Raw genomic sequence first — 19,533 nt, 5'->3', positions numbered from 1 at the left:
GTTATTGACCCATTCGAAAGCAAAAAAAAAAACAGAAACAGGAGCACGTCTACACGTCCAGCATCACTCCATGTACCTCGGATTCTTCCTAGGCACCCTCGCAGACCTTCTTAACTTATCATGATCGACTACTGAGAGGATTTGATGAGAATGAGTCTGCCCCCTTTTGAGAGGTAGTTCCTTTTCCAAGAATCCAATCTTTTTTTGCATTTCTCAATTACAGGATCCCAAAAAGCAAGCAAAGAGGGGTTTCCTCACAAAGGCAGGCCAAGATAGTATAAAGGCCACTTCTCAATCTTGCACCCCAGAATTTCTTTAAAAGTATTCATCTTTCCTTAGGTAACATGAATGCCTACAATGCTCCTCTTGGCTAAGTTGGCTCTTAAGCCCGTAACAGCCTCAAAACAATTGAGAATTTTCTTCAAATTTCTGAAATACACTACCTCACCTTCTAGAAAAAGAATTATGTTATCGACATGAATGCCTACAATGCTCTCTCTACCTACTGTGAAACCCTTTATTAAATTGCTATTTGTGGCGGACTTAAGTAGAAAGTCTAGTAAATCTGCTAACCAAAGTAAACAAAAGTGGGGATAGAGGGCAACCTTGTCTCAGCCCTCTAGAAGTCTTAAAGAAGCCTTGGAGGCTCCATTGATGAGGACTGAGAGCCAGGTAGACTGAACATGGCCCTTCATCCATCTAATCCATTTATCCCCAAATCCTTTAAGTCTTAAGATAATCCAAAGGCATTGCCAGTTCTAATCCATTTATCCCCGAAACAGCCTCCGATTCCTATTTCAATTTCCATCTTTCTTTCCTCTCTCACACCCTCAACCTTCTCTCTGCTTCACCTATATCAATTTCTTGAATCCTTTTAGCAATCCACTCCTTTCTTTTTTCCCACTCTTCCAAACTCCTCTTTATTTCAAGCTTTATTCCTGGCTTTCGAAGCTTGGAATTTTTTATAGAACCTATACATTTTCCAGTTGAAAGCCACCTGGTCTTCTTCCCACCATTGTTGTACTTTCTTTATAAAATCAGGATGAAGCAACCACATTTTCTCAAACCAAAATGGCCAAGGTTCCCCTCCTATGTTTTTTCTTGGAAAAGCCTAATTGGATAATGGTCTAAAATAGGTCTAGGAAGAGCCCTTACCACCAATCCCCTCCATGCAATCTCCCAGTTTGAAGAGAATAAAAATCTATCTAGGTTACAACACGGGTTATTCTTAAAAATTGGACCAAGTGAAATTTGCTTGCAACATGGGCAGCTCCCTCAACTCACTGGAATCCACAAAATGCTCTTTCTCATGCTAGAAGTAAACCTATGGTTGGGGTTAATTGTTTCATTTACGAACCTGATGGCACTAAAATCACCCTCCAAACACCAAGGACCACTCCATAGACCCCTTATAGCTGCCAGCTCCTCTCATAGTTCTTCCCTTTCCCTATACGTTAGTTAACGCCCATTCCAATCCATCCAACCAGCTGATATGTTAATATGTTTGTGGATTTTAATAGGTCCGTCAAGTTATAAGTTTTATGAAATAAGTTTCTGTTGATATGTTCATTCAACCAGCTGGAAGTGGAAATGTACTTACCATGGTTGACACTGACACTGGTGCCGTATTTGTTGTGGAAACAATCCTTCTGGAACTTACTCTCGAAAAATCTGCCTAATCCCACAATACCCACATCAAATTACGTTAAATAGAACTCAAATTCGCATAAAAATTAGATATTTTTAGCATAAAATAAAAAACACGGATATCAATAACGCAGATCAGCGAATAGAAAACAAATTACAAACCAAAATCAAGATGAGCTGCAAGCAGACAGACACGTAATCACAAGTCAAGATGCAAATAAAAGCAAGGCAGAATCGAGCTCATCTGCAAACAACAAAGCGACTAGAGAGAGAGACTACAGGTTTTAAGAAGAAACGAGTGTAAATGCAAGTGAGAGAGGCAATTGAAGGAGAAGAACGGAGGAGACGAAGTCACAGGCACTACTACCCTCGCCATGTCTTTATTTATTCCAGCCCCTCCCTACTCCCACAGGCCACAGACCACAGTCCCACTTTCTACGAAGAAATCGTTTCCCTCCCTTCTCTCTCTCTGTCTCTCTCTCTGCTACAGTGTTACTCTCGCGGCCTAGCTTGGGGCTACAGTCAGGTTCGCTTGTATCGGATCGGATGTGCTTAAACCCAAGTCAGACCCGAAATTTGATCAGCATATTCGAAGTTTAATCTGATCGAGATTTTCGGATCTGGGTTTTATCCGAGCCCATGCTTTTTTTAGAAGGCTTTTCTGATAAGCACTTCTTAACAATGCACATGAAAACTGCTCGGTAAGGTGCTTTTTGTTACGCTTTTTTTTATAATGAAAAAAACACTTATTTCACAACATTGCTAGTGTAAGCTAGCAGGAATAAGGATATCAAGGAATCATCGCAATTTTTACCCTGTTTGGCAGATACCCGCCCCATTGGAGATGGTTTTTTCTCTTAAAAAACGGATTTTGGGGTGGGGGCAGGTTTTAGGATTTCACATGTCATATGGGTACGGGTAGGACACTTATATTAGGCTAAACTCAACCCACATATTGTTGGAAGACATATAAATATTAGGTGTTGAATGTAATAATATTTTGAATTTAATGTGAAATATAATTGATAGTTTGTATTTTTTTACATATTTAATCAAATCAATGTTTTAAAAAGCTAAAGCATAATGGCCAAAAAAGGTGAGCATAAGCATCAAAGTTTAAGAAAAAATATTTAATATTTATAAATTGATGAAATTAACATATAATATGCCAAATAAAATGATAGAAAGTATACATATCCATAAACTACAAGTTTATAAGCAATAAGTTTTTGGCATTTAATCATTAAATAAAATAATAACTATCAACTAACACTTATAAACATTTTACATTTTATATAAAAACCTAATTTAGAAGAAAGAAAACAACTTAATAACTTAATTGATCTAATCTATTATTATTGTTGTTGTTGCTATTGTTGTTGTTAAAGATAAAAAAATATCCATTAGTAGAATAAATGAGCAAAATAACAAATTTGGGACATTACATTTAGAATAATAAGAAAAATGTCACTTTTATCCCAAAGAAACTAGGAACTTGACTATCGCTTTTTGCATTGAATTCTCTTAAAACACTAAGAAAAACTAATATAATTTGATTTATCTTATTGGTTTTTCTTTTTTTTTATTTGGCCTATGATTATTAAAGTGTTTTTTTATATGTTTTGAATTAAAAAATATGTATTTTTTTGCATTAAATCACTAAGTAGCCATTGATACTTGAGGCTTACGCCTCACGCTTTGAGGCTTGAGGCTTAAAGATTACGCCTCATTTCAACAAAGGATTAAGTCTCACATCAAAGTTGTGAGGCTTAAGCCTTGATGCAAAATATGTGTGCCTCGCCTCAAGGCTTAAGCCTTTTAAAACAATGAATCAAACAATTGGAATATCTTTATGTTTGTCCATGCTATTTTATTTGCTTATTCCTTAGATATAATAGGAAATAATACCTAGATGCAAATTCTAGACCCAACCTAACAATCTAACCCACCTCATCCTCATATGTGGGGAGGGTTTTGCATTTTCATCTGCAGGGAGGATTCTAGAAATCCAACCCATTATGGGTTTTGGGGGATACGGGTTGGGAGGTCAAGGGAAACAAATAGGGTCTACAATTTACAAAACTCTCCCTATAACTGCCCCATTGTCATCCCTATATGGAATTGAACAGTGGAAGGTTTGGGAAAATAACTAAGCCCCAAGGTAAAGACAGTGTAACACTAGTGAATTGTAAGGAGCCTACTTAAGGAATGAATGTTTGAATACTCTATTTGTTCATTTGTTTATAAGAGCGGGGAGGTAGGCTACGTTTGACCATTTTCAACCATAACCAACATCTAGGGATAAATCACAGCTTTCTTCTCTCCTAAAGACACATGTCCACGAGGGCCACAAGGCCATTAGAGAACGAACTTAGGGCTCTCTTGAGAATCGATTCACATTAGTACAACCATGTGTGGTTTCCTCGAGGCAACGATCACGTGTCTAACAATCACAAAGCAGCACCTGAGTACGAAGGCTTTAATATGGCCTTGCAAGGTTGTGATGTGTTCACGAAAATTTGTCTCGTAAGGCATTTCCTCATAGCTTAGCGAGGATTTCCTCCAAAATTCCATTTAGCCTTACGAGGTTATATTACCTTGTCCATCTCGTTCTACAAGACAACCCCGCCCCGTCATGAGTGATTTCCTACAAGGTCATCCTATTATTGTGTTAATATTTATTTGAGGGCTCAATTTAATTGTTTAGATTCGACCTTGTTATGTGTTTTAAGAGGGACTTTTACTTGTTGACCCTTGAATAGATACCATTAGGGGTGCAAGTCGGGCGAGTTGGGACAGGTTTATGATCAACCCAGGCCTGACCCTAAAACTTAGGCTTAAGGCCTGAGCCCGAGGTCAAGCCCAGTTTTCCTAATCCAAGCCCAGCCTGCACTGTAATTTGATGCACCTGGGTTGGGCTCGGGCTCGAGTTAGTCAATGAACCCACTCTAAAATAATACATATATAAATGTATTTATGCAAATATATATACATATATTTATGTATATATGTAAATATGTATGCAACAATTAGATATATATGCATATGTATGTATAAATGTATATAGTTGGCTCAGGCTCGGGCCGAGTTTGAGCTACTTAAGGGCTAGTCCCAGGCCCCACCCGAAAAATAAAAAAGCCTAACTTCTTGAGCCCGAGCCCAGCCTGAGGACTGAAAATCCAAGCCCAACCTGTGTAAAATTTCGGGTTGGGCGGGTTCGGGCTCGGGCCCAACCCGCCCAAGTTGCACCCCTATCCACCATCACAATTTATCTTACCTACTTAACAATGGGCGATGACCATTATTAAGCAAAAATAGGGCCAATAATTTTGACTATTATCCACATTAGCCATTATTTTGGGAATGAAATGAAGCAATTAAAGTTTCCAAAATTAACATTGTTTTCTGACAAAATTTTTAATGAGGGTTAGGCCCCAAAAATTTTAAAGAGACATTCAAAAGATTTGGCCCCTAAATATATAAACAAAATTTAAAAGACAAGCCTCCTAAAAGTGTGAAGAGATTTTTTAAAAGATTAGCCCTAAAATATCCACTTAGCCCCCAAATATCTCAAGAATTTTCAAAATATTATCCCCAAAATTCCGAAGAAATTTTCAAAAGATTAGCTCCCAAAATTTTGAAAAAAATATAACCCCCATATATCTAAAGGATTTTATAAAAATTAATCCCCAAATGCTTGAAGAATTTTCAAGAAAAAAATAGCTACCTCAACATCTAGTAGGTATGATTCTTTATATCACGAGGTTGGTATTGTAAGGCTAAATTGGCTTGAGACTATTTTAGTATTTTACAAGGCTAAGAGGTTTAAGTGGGGGACTATTGTGAGGTTGTGAGTTTAAGACTATTAATTATTGAAATGTTAGGGATCAAATGCAGGGTTTTGAGTGCAAGGTCAAGCTTCATTGTTGTTTTAAGGAAGCTTGTCTATTTTTCAAAGTGTTGTAGATGTTTGCCACATGTAAGCGGATGTTAAATACAATTATTTCGGTAAGGTTTTAAATATCGACATAGGTCAATATGCCAGTTGGGGTGTATTTGCCCACATTGTTGTATGCCTTTATGTTTTCTTTTTCCAAACTGGTTTAGGGGGTCATTTAAGGCCCATGTACACATTGAACTAGGTCAAACCCCGAAACACTTACTATAGGGGCGTATCAAGGGGTCATTGATAGTCTCATACGATATGTATCGACTGATATGCCTCAATATGTTACAAAATTTTAATCCTTATATTTCGACATGAGGTTTCCTATACAAGGGAAAACATTTCCAAATAACACCCTTATCTTTACTTTTAGTGTTAATTGTATATTGCAATTTTTTGCATTTTTGTACATACTTTTCTATGTACCTCCATTCCCTTGGGATTAGTTTGGAAGGAGTACATATACAAATATGTAGAGTGCAAAACCTCGTATTTCCTCCACAATCATGGTGCACCCGTGAAATTTCTAATGCTCTAAACCCTTATATCCATTATCTTCCTTTAAGTATCAATGTTGGCCCTAATGCCAAGCTCCCTTTTAACTTTGTTCCTCCAAACTCCATTGCTAGTTTCCCCAACCTCATGATATCAAGGCCCAACTCTATTTTAATCACTTAGCACTCATATGAGAGTTGTTGCAAAAAATTTGGGGATTGGTGTGGATTTGCACACCATATTTTTGTGGGGAGGCTTCAGAATACTAGGTTTCTATAGGTTGTTGACAATATGTCTGCCTCTTGGAGCAACAAGAAGGTGGGGTTTATGAATGTATTGGTTTCTTGATAGTCTTATCACAACCACACTTTTATCACCAATCGGGGGTGTTTCTATTACATTAGAGGATGCTTGTACTCTTACCAGCCTCCCTAGTATCAGTCATACCTATCCAATATCCAATCCTACTTAAAAGATCACATCAAGGCTGTTTATGATTCCATTATGCATGAAGATGAGAAGTTGAAGGGAAGCATGTCCCATACTAGTTGTCATAGGAAGTGGTCTTTTATTAGTTGGACAAACCATTTCTTCAAGAACGCCCAAAAATTCAATATTGTCAGGGATGTTTCCTTTCCCATTTTGTTTTGATTATTCTTTCAAAGTTTATTTTTCTTGGTTCTATAAAAGATGGTGTCATGTGCAATCTCTATCAGATTGATGTAGCCATAGCCTATAGTGAATCTTTTCCACCATTTCGTATTTTTTTTGTTAATAATGTGGTTGTTGATTTTACAATTTTGAATTTTCATGGTTCTTCTTCATGTTATGTAAAAACATGTTGTATGTTTATGTACATAGATGTGAACACTTTCCTTGAGCTAGAACATGTACCCATCATTTTCTAGTGAACATGTGAGATTTCTCCATCACTTGAGTCAAGGGCTAGAATATCATAGTGAACATGTACCATAGTTAATGTCATAGGGTAAATTGTGAAAAATAATAAACTATTCACTGTCGAGGCTCTATTAAAGTTGATTGATAACTATTCATCATTTGTTTCCCACCTGTACAAGATTGTTGTGGCATAATGTAATCCAATAAGTTTTGGTGTTGAATTGGCTAAGGATACTGAATACATTTAAATGAGTAAGGAGGCTACCAATTTTGAGATTGTCGTGTTGCTTCCCCTCTGTTGTTCATTTTCCTAAGACAAAAGTCCTCACCTATAGACTTTCATTCATTATCAACTTGATCGTATGTACCGCCAGCTTGGTCTTGACATGCTACCTCTAGTTTCTCATGAAGATTTTGAAGTTGCAATACAAACTATCATTTTAAAGTTGAAAAAAGCTTTTCCCATATTCTACTACTTTCCCCATCTCAAGGTTGTAATGCGGATTACCATCTTGTTTTTTACAATTTTAAAGTGTACCAGGTGGCTTAGGTGGCAGAATGACAAAAGTTAACTTCAACCCATTCTAATGGGGGCAATTGTTCTCCAACTGGTTAGGATTCCTTATAACAATAAAGAAAAGAAAATGATGATGGAGGTTTCACAGGAAAGCAAGAAGCCTTCTCCCAATAAGCTTCACGCAAGAAGACACCAGGAAAGTGATAATTTTTTAAGATGAGACCAAGAATTTAATGGGAGAGTAGAACCAAGGTTTTAAATATAGGTAAGGGCTGATATACCGTTGTGTGCTTTTATGTTTTTTTTTCAAACCGATTAAGGGATCACCTTAAGGTTTGTTTACCCTCTAAAGTAGGTCAAACCTTGAAACACTTACTATAGGGGTGTATTGGGGGGTCACTGATATGATACATATTAACCAATATACCACAATATGTTATGAAATTTTAATCATTAAGCATAGCTCTCTTAAGGTGCAAAGTGAAGTTTCCTCTTTAATAAGTGTTGCGAGGCCAATAGGGACAAGGCCTGTGGAAAACAGAAGGCATTAACATTCAAGGAGGTGCCCTATTGCTATTATTGCACTCACTTTTATTGTTTATAATAAGAGGGAAGGGGACCATTATAGTTAAGTCAAATGTTCAAAGAACCATATTGGGCATATAAATGAAAAATGGAGAGGTTCATGGATAAGTGGTTCAGCTATGGTCAAACTATAGGCCATATTGTGATGATATAGTGTATACATTTATATTTATATTTATAGGTCATATAAATAAAACATATAATATAGTTTACAAATTTTATTATACTTGCATGTGATGGATAAATAGTTTGCTTTAAGTTTTTAAAATAAATGACCAATGTTCAAGTCTCTTAACTCACATTTATTTAAATACACGTGTATCAAATAATGAGTATGTTAAACGAGCATAAATAAATGAAAATAAAGATACAAGTTAATGGTTACAAGAAAATACATATAAGTAAAGGGTATTGGTTCAAGTATTGTCATCACATTTTGAAGTTTTTATTGATGTTACGACTCAAGCAATTCCTAAAATCGGGATCAGTTCATTGGTTTTTTGGTTAATTTGGCTAGTCAATTAATTTTTTTATGAACCATGGTTTTCAATATATGACCAAACTGGCCAAAGGGCCAAGTCACAGTCTATCCAATCCATTCGGCCAGTCTAGCCCAAGTTTCTAAACAATGGATAAATTTGTTCCGCACTTGAGAAAGGTGAATTGTTAGGTGTTCTTCTAGTAAAATTGACTTTGCTTCAAAGTGGCATGCTATGACTGTTAGCAGATCCTCTCAACCTAAGGTATTTACTTCAATGTCTGTATTATTTCTCTTAGTTGTTTAGATATTCTTATGCGAGGCTCAATAAATGTCATCTTCTATATGTCGTAGGTTAAGATGGTTGAATCCAAAGTTTTTATCATAGAGGACACATTGTCTTTTTTTTTTTTGCAAGTTCTATGCTCGAGAATCTTGTGGAGACCGTTGCACGGAAAGAAATCCATATGGTATAGATGTTGGGGGTTTTTGTGTTTTATTTTAATGATATTTTGTTATTTCATTATAATTCTATGTTTGTTGTTGTCAAACTAAGGAGAAGATAGGGGAACTTAATAGTCAACTCTATAATGTTACTGTTGTTGGCAATGTGGCGCTTGTAGTTCCTATAGGATTGCCTACTAAAAGTACGATTGATGATCCAACAATGTCTCCTTGTAAGACTGCGAATCCCATTTTGTGGTTGACTTGAAGCGAGCCAACAAGGTTGTAAAGCAATCTTTGAACTACGATATTGTTGGTGCTTTACCTTCTATTGGTGAGGCTATTTCCGGTGATGGTGATAAGGTTGTCAAGAATGTTTATACGAATGTGACTCTTTCTTTAAGCAATTGGTATAGACTCACCTCTTATTGATTTCTCAATTTATAATAAAGCTTTAAGAGATGTACAAGAATTTATGGCAACTTTGGCTCATGGTGTCAATGTATCATTGATCTAAAAGAAAATGATAAGGAAATTTTTTGTTGAGGCCGAGTTGTTCATATAGTGTAGTTAAAAGGTTATAAGCATGGTTAAGGGTTAGGTAGGCTGCTACAAGGCATAAGTGAGCCCCTCACTCTCGAGATGAGAGTATATGGAGTATATGGGGATACCACTTGTCTTGGTTTTCTAGCCATGAATGAATTTGAGTTAGGGCGCATTTTAAGAATACTAGAGTTGTAGCATATGGTTTGAGCACCCCTTATTCCTTTAGACTAAATGAGTATTTTCTGCATGTAGGTGGGAACAAGGCCAATGAACTTACGAGCAAGGTGGAATCTTAATTGGTGATTGAGGGTTGGGGGTTGCGGGCTCACACTCTAAGCATGCACAAGAGAGGGGAGATGTTATTAGATCTTATGCCAATGATGTACAGAGAGGAAGTAAAAGAGGGAGGTCCTACCAATGTAGGGTTGCCAACGAATCGGCTATGGGTCATGACAAGCTAGAACTAGAACCGATCCAGACCCATTAGGGTATGTAATTTTTAGACCCATAACAAACCGATCGGTTCTTGGGACATTCGGGCCTGACCCAATGGACCAAATTATAATATATTAAATATTATATATATTATTATACATCATATATATTATATGTATTTGGTTTTGAACTGATAATAATCGGGACACTATATCATGACCCAGAACTGACCTGTCGATTCTAGAATCCTATAACTACAACCAACTCAATCGGTTCAGGTCCATCGGGGTCGTCAAGTCAGACCGACCCATTGACAACCCTATACTCAGGGGCAGAGCTAGGGCTCCTAGGGGAGCCATGGCCCCTCCTATGGTCCAAAAAAAAAAACCACTTGTAATGCACTTTCTTTACCCCTTTTCCCTTAGTCCCCACCCTAATTGCCCCCCCCCCCCTCTATGGCCCATCAATATTCATTTCCCCCCACTCCAAATCCACTTTAGGTTTTGGCCAAAAATTATTGCTTTGCCCCTGGTCCTACTGACACTATATATATTGGGTCTTCCATAGATGGAGTTGAGAATAAAGCCTACTTGAATGATAAGGCTACTGATGTAGAAAATAAAGTCATTGTGATGGATGTACAAAATAATGTCCCATGTATTGACTGGCACAAGTGCAATTAGCTAGGCTATTGGGAAATAAAATTATTGGATGCAATATTGCTGGTCATGATGAGGGTAATAAGGGCAAGGTTTCTAATAATACAAATATTGTAGATGGCAAGGTCATAGAGGCAAAAACTACCATAAAAGATCTAGATATTGAGTCGACGTTTGAGATTTTCGAAAATAAGGTAAATGACCATGTCAATGTTATTGACATCTTGGATTCTTTTTTCATTTAGGCTGTGTTTGGTTTGAAGGAAAATGTAGGGAAAGGAAATGAAAGGTAGGGAGACCTTTACAAATCTTGTATTGGTTTCCCTGTCTTTCCATTCCTTTCCCCTACCTTTTCCTTCAAACCAAACATAGCTTTAAGGTTGGTGTTAGAGATTCTTTTCTTAGTGAGGTCGTTTATGACATAGTGGCTCTTGACAGTTGAAAACCCCTGGCTATTATGCCCAAAACTATTAATGTTACAGATGAGGTCTTCCAAGAAAATGATGTTGCTCATTTGGTGTTGGAAAGGTTGGAAAAGCATAGGGGATGGGTGTGATGGAGGTTCCATTGAAAGATTGTGGTGATGTTTATCGTGAATAATTCTATTGCAATTATTCCATTCATTGCAATTTTGTGGCTAAAGTGAATAAACTTTTAGGGTTGAAGATCCACCCTTGTGTTCAAATTGGTAAACTAACGATGAGTATAGTTTGCTAGGGATGACAATTTTTAACCTACTTGGTGGGTACCCGCCTTGACACACTTATTATTATTACTGTTGTTGTTGTTGTTGTTAATAATAATAATTATTATTATTTTGCTTTAAGGACAAGTTTTGGGTGGGGCAAGTTCTATGATTCTACAACCTGTAAGGATACAAGTAGGGTACAGTTAAGGGTGTTCAAATTCAGTTGATAACCAAAAAATTGAATCAAAACAAACCAAATAAACTAGTTCAATTCAATTAATTCAGGCATTGGTTCGGTTTGGGTTTTTTTTTTTAATTAGTTATCAATTTTGATTTAGTTTGGTTGGGATTTTCAACTAAACTAAACCGAACAAAAAATCAAACTAATGCTTTTATTAATTAAGTATATTAAATATTAAATATTTCATTTAGTACTTTATACTAACTAATTATTATCTTTCCCAATGACCAATTTGACAATTCTCCCTTGGGCTTTAGCCCATTCTAACTTTTAATTAATAATAGTTAATTAAAACCTAAATTAATTATTAATTGTTCATTAATCTTTAATATTGTTTGTGAATAATGGCCAATTCAACAATTCCCTATTAGCATAGGGCTTTGGGCCTATTATAAATTTTAATTATAATAGATAATTAATTAAAACTATTGGGCTTTGGGGCCATTTTAACTTTTAATTTATATTTATTATTTATTAATTATTAATTAGTTATTGAATGTTTATCATTTATGTGGAATTAGGGCCCAACCGAACCAAAATGAACTGAATTCGGTTAGGGTCGGTTCAGTTTTAAGCTCTTGTTTAGTTCGATTCAATTGGAGAAAATGATAAAACTAAATAGTCGGTTAAGTCCTTAATTCTAACCGAACCGAGTGATTGTACACCCCTAGGTATGGTATTAGACTAAACCCAACCTACATATTGTTGGAGAGCATGCAAATTTTATGTATTAGATGTTGAATTTTATTGTAAAATTTGTTGTTTAATGTGTTTTTTACACATCTTAGTCAAATAATTGTAAAATTTGTTGTTTGTTTGTTTTATTTTACTTATTTATTGCTTATATATAACAAAAAATAATAGCAAATTAGATGTGGGCTCTAACCCAACCTGTCCCTACCCTTGAATGTGGGGAGGGTTTTGCATGTTCATGTGTAGGGAGGGTTTGGATTCTCAAAATCCAACCCACTATGGGTTTTGGGCGGGTACGGATTGGGAGGTTTAAGGAAGTGGATAAGGTCTAAAATTTACAAAACCCTTGCTGAATCTACCCCATTGCCATCCCTTGTTTGCTTAGCACTTTGCCATTAAGGCTATCTATACCCGCTCTACATGTTAGGCATTAAAGGAATAGTTTGCTTGCAATTGACTTCTTTGTTAATAACTTAGTAGAGATAATTGTGTATATATTTGTGATCTCGAGTATTAGCAATGAACAGTTTTAGCTCAATAAGTGACAAGAGGCTTAGGGCATAAGTGAAGCCATAAATCATCATCTAGAGGTCTTGATGAATAGTTTGAAGCCTTGTCTACGAAAAATGCCTCAGATTATGGTGGTGGAGGTTGGGGTGATCCTTGATGTGACCAATATGTTGGGCACAAAGCATGATATATTTGAAAAGCATTACAAGAGCCTTCAATGATCAAAGTTGGAGTGACCTCATCTGTTTTTGTATATATATTTTATAAATTGTATATGTAAATGTTGTAATTTATTCTCCTATAAATTGTATGAAGAAGTAGGGATACACCCGATGCGGAATTATGAATTCCAGCCCCCCTACTACTAGCCCTCCCCCACCCCCTATAAACCACATCCTGCCCATGAATTTGGCATCAATTCACGGTCAAGATGCATTCCTCCTGTACTATGGGGCTATAAAATTCTGATCTAGGCTGATTGGTCATTCTCCCTATATTGTATTTGTATTATCATATGTAACTATATTGTGACGGTGTACGTGTTTCTTTTATTATAAAGTCATTTCATGCGACAAGGTTTGTGTGTAGTGGTTTTAATTCTAAAAAAATGATACAATTTTGCTAAAGTTACGAAATCTATGACATTGTAGGGTCTATGTAGGTGATTGTTTTGTCTGAATTCACCATATCATCGGATCACGAGGTTGTGTTAGCAAGGTCACCTATGAATAGGGCCTCTAGGAATGAGGTTTGTGTGTGGTGCATGTGGCTCTTAAAACTTTAATGTTTATAGTAAAATTCATGTGTGCAAGGTCATGAGGTTTTCTGGACTTGAACTTTTATAATGGAGTTGGGCTATATGTGCATGACCACAACGTTTTTCAAATCAATTATTCTTTGGCTGCTAGGCATGTATGAGTGTTGTATTGCTTTTATACTTGATTTAAGTGTTTGCTTGGAACATTGAACTTTCTCATCATCTTTTGGTATGAAACTTTGATATGATTTGTCGAATTGGATATTGTTTTGAGTAATAGGCACTAATTGCATTGGAATATTGGGTATCGAACTTGCAGAGCTGCACTTGTATGAGGCACGAAGCCTTTGTACTATAGAGTCAGAGCTCATGAGGGCACATGGTCTTTTGGCATTGAGCATTTGTATTGTAGAGTTTTAATTTGTTAGGGTGTAAGGCCTTGCAAAGTGCAATGAGAAGATCGTCGGTGATTGTATGGACGTGATCAACACAAGGAATATAAGTATCAATAGCAAGAGGCATGCATGTATTTGTGTTTGGTGAATTTTAAACTTTGAAGGGATCAGATGGAAGTGGCATCAAAATCAACCCTCCTATGCTAACATCTAAAAAAAAGTGGAGCAATACACAACAAAATAAACACAAAAACAAGAGTTAGAGCATTTTAAGCCAGTAATGGAGAGGATGAAGTAGGAACATGACACATAGGAGCAAGACACTTACCCCTAAAACACTCCCCTTGAGAAAACAATAGTAGAGAAAAAATTATTGGATTCAAATATAGTAGCATTCATGGTAACATACCGACTATTTGACATTGGATCATAACAATAATGCCCCTTTCTGTTTTGTAGTGTACCCAAAGAAGACACATTTATTGGAATTAGGATCAAGATTAACATTGCAAGGACCAAGTATGCGAACAAAATATACACCCCCAAACTCTTAAATAATTATAAAACAACTTACCATCATAAAAGAGAATGACAAATGGTGTTTTAAACCCAAAATAAAGACATGTCGCTAATTAGGTGCACAACATCACGACAAGAATGAATTGGAAATTAAGCACATATCATGATATTCTTAGCCACTCCAAGAATATGTCGATTATTTGTTTATGCTACTCCATTTTATTGAGGAGAATATCACCACTATGATGAACAAACATATAATCCAATGGATAATTTGCTAAATCTTTCTTAAAACAATATTTGGCATTGTCTTTCTTGTTTAACTTCAAGTTTTACTTCTAGTGGAGGGGAATTGTTCTCTTTGGCATTATTTGATCTAAATATCTCAGTTTTCATTCTAAACCGTGCAAGAATCATCTAATGAAACTGTTAAATTAAAGAATGCACTTCATTGTGTCAACGCAACAGATAAAACCAAGAGAATCATGTGTAATCATCTATAAACAAAAGGAAATATCGACATCCACCCATGAAGGGAATAAAGTAGGGCCCCAATTATCAATATGAACATTGTCAATAGTTGAAACACTTTTTTATTAATTAGAGAAAATGAATGTCTACAATGTTTTACGAAGTGACAACTTTCACACTCCATATCAAACATCTCGACTGACTTAAACAACTTATGAAACAAAAAATGAAGATAACCAAAAGATAAATACCATAAATAATTATGCCATAGCACAACCTAACTCACAATTTTTCCGTATGCATTACTATTGATGCTCACATAGTGATTTTGATAACTATAAAGTGTATCCAAAAGGTATATTCCATTCACCCCACTACCACTTCCGATCGTCCTCATTGTCCCTATATCCTAAAAAACACAATAATTAAAAATAAAGGTAAACAATGACCCTCTTTCTCTCTTTCTCTCTCTTACGTTTTTTTGTTTGGTGTTAGCTTGGCAACGCAAAGGCAAATCTAATTAAATATTAACTTCGTTTATTTTATTATATTTTATAGTATATTTACAAAAATGATGGCATTATCTCTCATAAACTTGTTAATATATTTTAATACTTTTTTTTTTTGGAAAACCATCTCATGATACCTTTTTTTGAAGGATAAAACAAACTATATTACTCAGGAGAACAAAATACATAGTTTTGTACAGAGGGAAGAAAATAAGGATAATGAGATAATAAAATATGTTCCTCCAAAATGTGTTTACTCCATTTTGCTAGTTCACGCGCAGTAACATTATATTTTTCGTTGATAGCTACAAACTTGAGAGAGTTAAAGAAAGGAAAAAGGTTGGTAGTTGATATGAGAAGTCCCAGAGTATTCCAACTATCTGAGAACCTAAGCAAATTAACATATTGGATTTCTCAATTTGGTGAGCATGAGATATTCCTTGGAATATTGCAAAAGATCATGCTTCTTCTACTTATCTCAAACATTTTCTTCCTCCTACAACTTGTAGACACTCCAATTGAGTATTTAGAATAATAACTCCATAAGAGAAATATGATTGAGTAATTTTTTCTGCATCTGTAAAGATGATACAATCAGTATTAAGATTAATATGTAAACATAATTGTTGAGGAAATATTGGATTTGGAGTAGAATTTGTTGAATTATCCAATATTCAATTTGATTAAAGATAAAATTAGTTTTCCAAATAATCCAAATATTGGAGAGACCATAATCCTTAAAAACTCTTTTCATTTTTCGCAAACCAAATATGGTATAAAGCAATGGCATACCAATTCAGAATTTTCCAAAAATCATATTTATTGGGATTTTTTGTTCAAGATCAATTATGCATTCAATCCAGTTAAGATAAGAAGAAGTGTTTAAAATAATGTTACAAGGAGAAGCAAAAGTATAGATTGAGGAAAAGAACATTATAGGAGCAAGTGATTGATGGATTTTGGATTGGTTTGACAAAAGACACAAGTTTGATATTGATCTTGATTGAGTTATAATTTTGAATGGGAGATAATTACTTATGACACGCCGTACTAAGAGTTGATACCAAGGGGGGCATGAAAGGCGCCATATCCATTTAATACAGGACTTTATATGGTCATTCAAATGAGGCAAGGTATCATGTGTTAAAGTGTTATAAACAACTAAAGTTTAAAATTTACCTGAGAAATATAGTAGTTTGGAGTATGTATGATCCTTTAACAACATCAAATAAGGATTGGATTAAGGGGGCATTCCAATCATCATTCTGTATAAGATCAGTAAAAGTATAATTTAGGATCTCTACAATAATAGGACAATGGATCATTTGAAAAGAGTTATTATGTTGGATCTAATGTACTCGGGAAATTGGACTGGTGGAGTTTACTAAAACAATGAAACCAACCTCATGAAAAAGGGTTTAAATTTTAGGATCAGTGGATTTCCAAAAATAAGAACTGGTTTGTGGAATGAGCCGAGGAAAAAATTCATTCAAATGGATATATTTAGATTTTCAAATCTGAATCCACCATTTATGTTATTCATTAAGGTAACGCCAAGCAAGCTTTTTGAGAAAAACTAGGTTAACTAATTTTATTTATCTAAATCCTAGTCCTCCATGAGTTTTACGTAAGGTTAGTTTAGTTTAGGAACACCAGTGATAAGGATGAGGATTGTAATTTGATTTTTTTTCCACCATAAATTTTTAACAATACGATCCATGGCATAAATGGTTTTTTGAGGTAGTTGTGCTACGATCATAGTATGATTATGAATGGAATGAAGCACATATTGAATAAGAATTCTTTTACCTGCTTGACTGGTGGATGAAGCTTTCCAAGCATTATGTTTATTTCTAAGATTATACAGAAGGAAAGAGAGTTGATTGTGTTTATTTATACCCCGAATTAAAGGAAGCCCTAAGTATTTAGAATTATCATGAAGGTTTTTCATTTGAAGTTGTCTCCTAATCATTATTTGGTGACGAGGATGAGTGCTTTTGCTAAAATAGATTCCAGATTGTTCCAGATTAATTAATTGTTATGAACTTTGTTGGAAGTTATCAAGGATAATTTTGAGATTATCTAACTCCTCTCGATGACTTATCATCAACATAAAGGAGGTGAGAAATAGAGGGAGCTCTAGAGGAAATTTGTATTCCTTGAAGCTGACTTTTATGTTAAACTTTTTGGATCATTCGAGTCAGACATTCCATGGCCAGAACCATCACATGATACTTGACTCTCCCCATCCCTCTCATAAAAAAATTTAATATCTCTTACATTTTTTTTTCTAAAAATTGACCATCTACTACATGTACTTGATCTCTCTCTCTCCTCCCATACAAAATTTAAAATACTCATTTTTTTTCTCAAAAACCATTTTAATTTTAATATGGGAACCCTTTATATGTTTAAGGAAAAATGATTTTATACTTTAATATGTTTTGTGAGATTACTACTATATCTAAAATGATCATTTTAATAATTTCCGTGTGATTTTACTAGTCTTAGTTTATAAGATGTAATTATTTCAATCTTGACCATTAACTTTTTAATTTATTTGCAACTAGGTAGGTTCAGGGCAAGGGTCATATTCCCTATTCCCCTCCCTAACTTTGAAACAAGTCCCCATCCTCAACCACAATCCTTATCGACGATAAAAGTTACCCTCCATCCTCGATACATAGCAAAGACAAGTTCTCCATTAGGGACCCAAATCCATTAAACTTTTTAATTATTTTCTTTTGTTGGAAAATATATTTGCTTAAAATAAAGGAAAAATTTCCAATCTCCATCCTCAACCTCACAGGGTTGGGGAAGTCGGGGTGAAAAAGCGACATTCTTAGGTGCAATAAAGATGAGTAATGTTCAACACACATAAGATATTGTAATTACCAAAACCACCTCTTATTATTACGATCATAAATAAAATAATTTTATATGAAAATAGATTACATACAAAATTACAAAAATGAAACAACTTCAACACATTTCTAATAATTATATATTCATTATATTAGATAAAAGTGAACGCAATAATCGAGAGTTATTAGCTAAAAATAGAAAACGAAAAAGAATAAATATATGTACTTTAGAAATGACAACTTAATTAACTATTATTTATCAAATAACAATTTAGTTAGTTGAACTTATATTACTTTCTCTATCGAAAACATTAATATAAACAGAAGTAACGTAGATGATTTTTTGGATAAATTTATTATAATTGTTATTTTTTATTGTGCATCATTACATTACTTTTGATATTTCCTCTATTTTTTATTTTTTTTGCCTATATCTCAATTTTCAGGGTTTCATTGCCCGTGCTACTATGCTAGTTCTATTTCTAATCTCTAATGTCATATTTGGTTGCAATGCGAATTTATTTGCATTGATGCAAAACGATGATAGTGCAAATGATTTTGGTGCAAGTTATGTTTTTTTTTTTTTTTTTTTTTAATTTCAAAGTTTATTTTATTTTGTTTTGTTGTACAAATGAAGTAAAATAAGTCCTGAATAATAAAATAAACTAGAATTTGCATTCTCAAGCATTTATAGTAGAGCAAATAAAACTGCACTGCAACCAATCATAGGCTAAAAGATTTTACTTGATTGCACTGCAATTCTATTTGCACTAATACAAACACATGGGATTGTATATGAAAAGAATACGAATTCTGGTTTAATTTTATTTTGGGTTTTACACTTTTACTTTACTCCACCTCAGGTTTCTTTTTATTTCATTTGCTCAGCAATCAAACAAAATAAAGTAAAAGTTGAAACAAAAATAAGTAAAAAATTGCACACAAATTAATCGCATTACCACAAATTTACATCAGTGCAAATGTATTCAGGCCAAACCTTCTATTTGTGCTGTACATATTTGTACTTGTATTCTTCCCAAACCGAGTACTTCTCCGCGGACAGATCTTCCACAGTTCAAATGCCTCTCTCCAACCCCCGCTGAGGCGCTGAACATTTAAAAAGCTTTCAAACGCGCTCCTTTAACTTGTCTTGCGTGTCTATCTCCCATTGGACCACGTCACCTTTGATAATCTCCACTAACCTGAAAAAACTAACCGAATCATCACATACTCC

At 34.8% G+C, this 19,533-nt stretch overlaps 1 pseudogene across 1 annotated transcript in view; it reads right to left on the bottom strand.

Annotated features, from left to right (window-relative positions):
* LOC104590829 (arginine--tRNA ligase, chloroplastic/mitochondrial-like) overlaps positions 1-2,137 on the bottom strand; it is a 35,700-nt pseudogene extending 33,563 nt beyond the window's left edge. The window contains exon 1 of the transcript XR_016077521.1: positions 2,015-2,137. The product of XR_016077521.1 is annotated as an arginine--tRNA ligase, chloroplastic/mitochondrial-like (transcript). The remainder of the gene's footprint in view (positions 1-2,014) is intronic.
* Between the last annotated feature and the right edge of the window lie 17,396 nt (positions 2,138-19,533).

Source organism: Nelumbo nucifera, chromosome 6 (genome assembly GCF_055504915.1).
Source record: "Nelumbo nucifera cultivar China Antique chromosome 6, China Antique-T2T, whole genome shotgun sequence".
Lineage (NCBI taxonomy): Eukaryota > Viridiplantae > Streptophyta > Magnoliopsida > Proteales > Nelumbonaceae > Nelumbo > Nelumbo nucifera.
The sequence above is the reverse complement of the archived record's forward strand: the minus strand, read 5'-3'. Positions and strand labels throughout refer to the sequence as shown.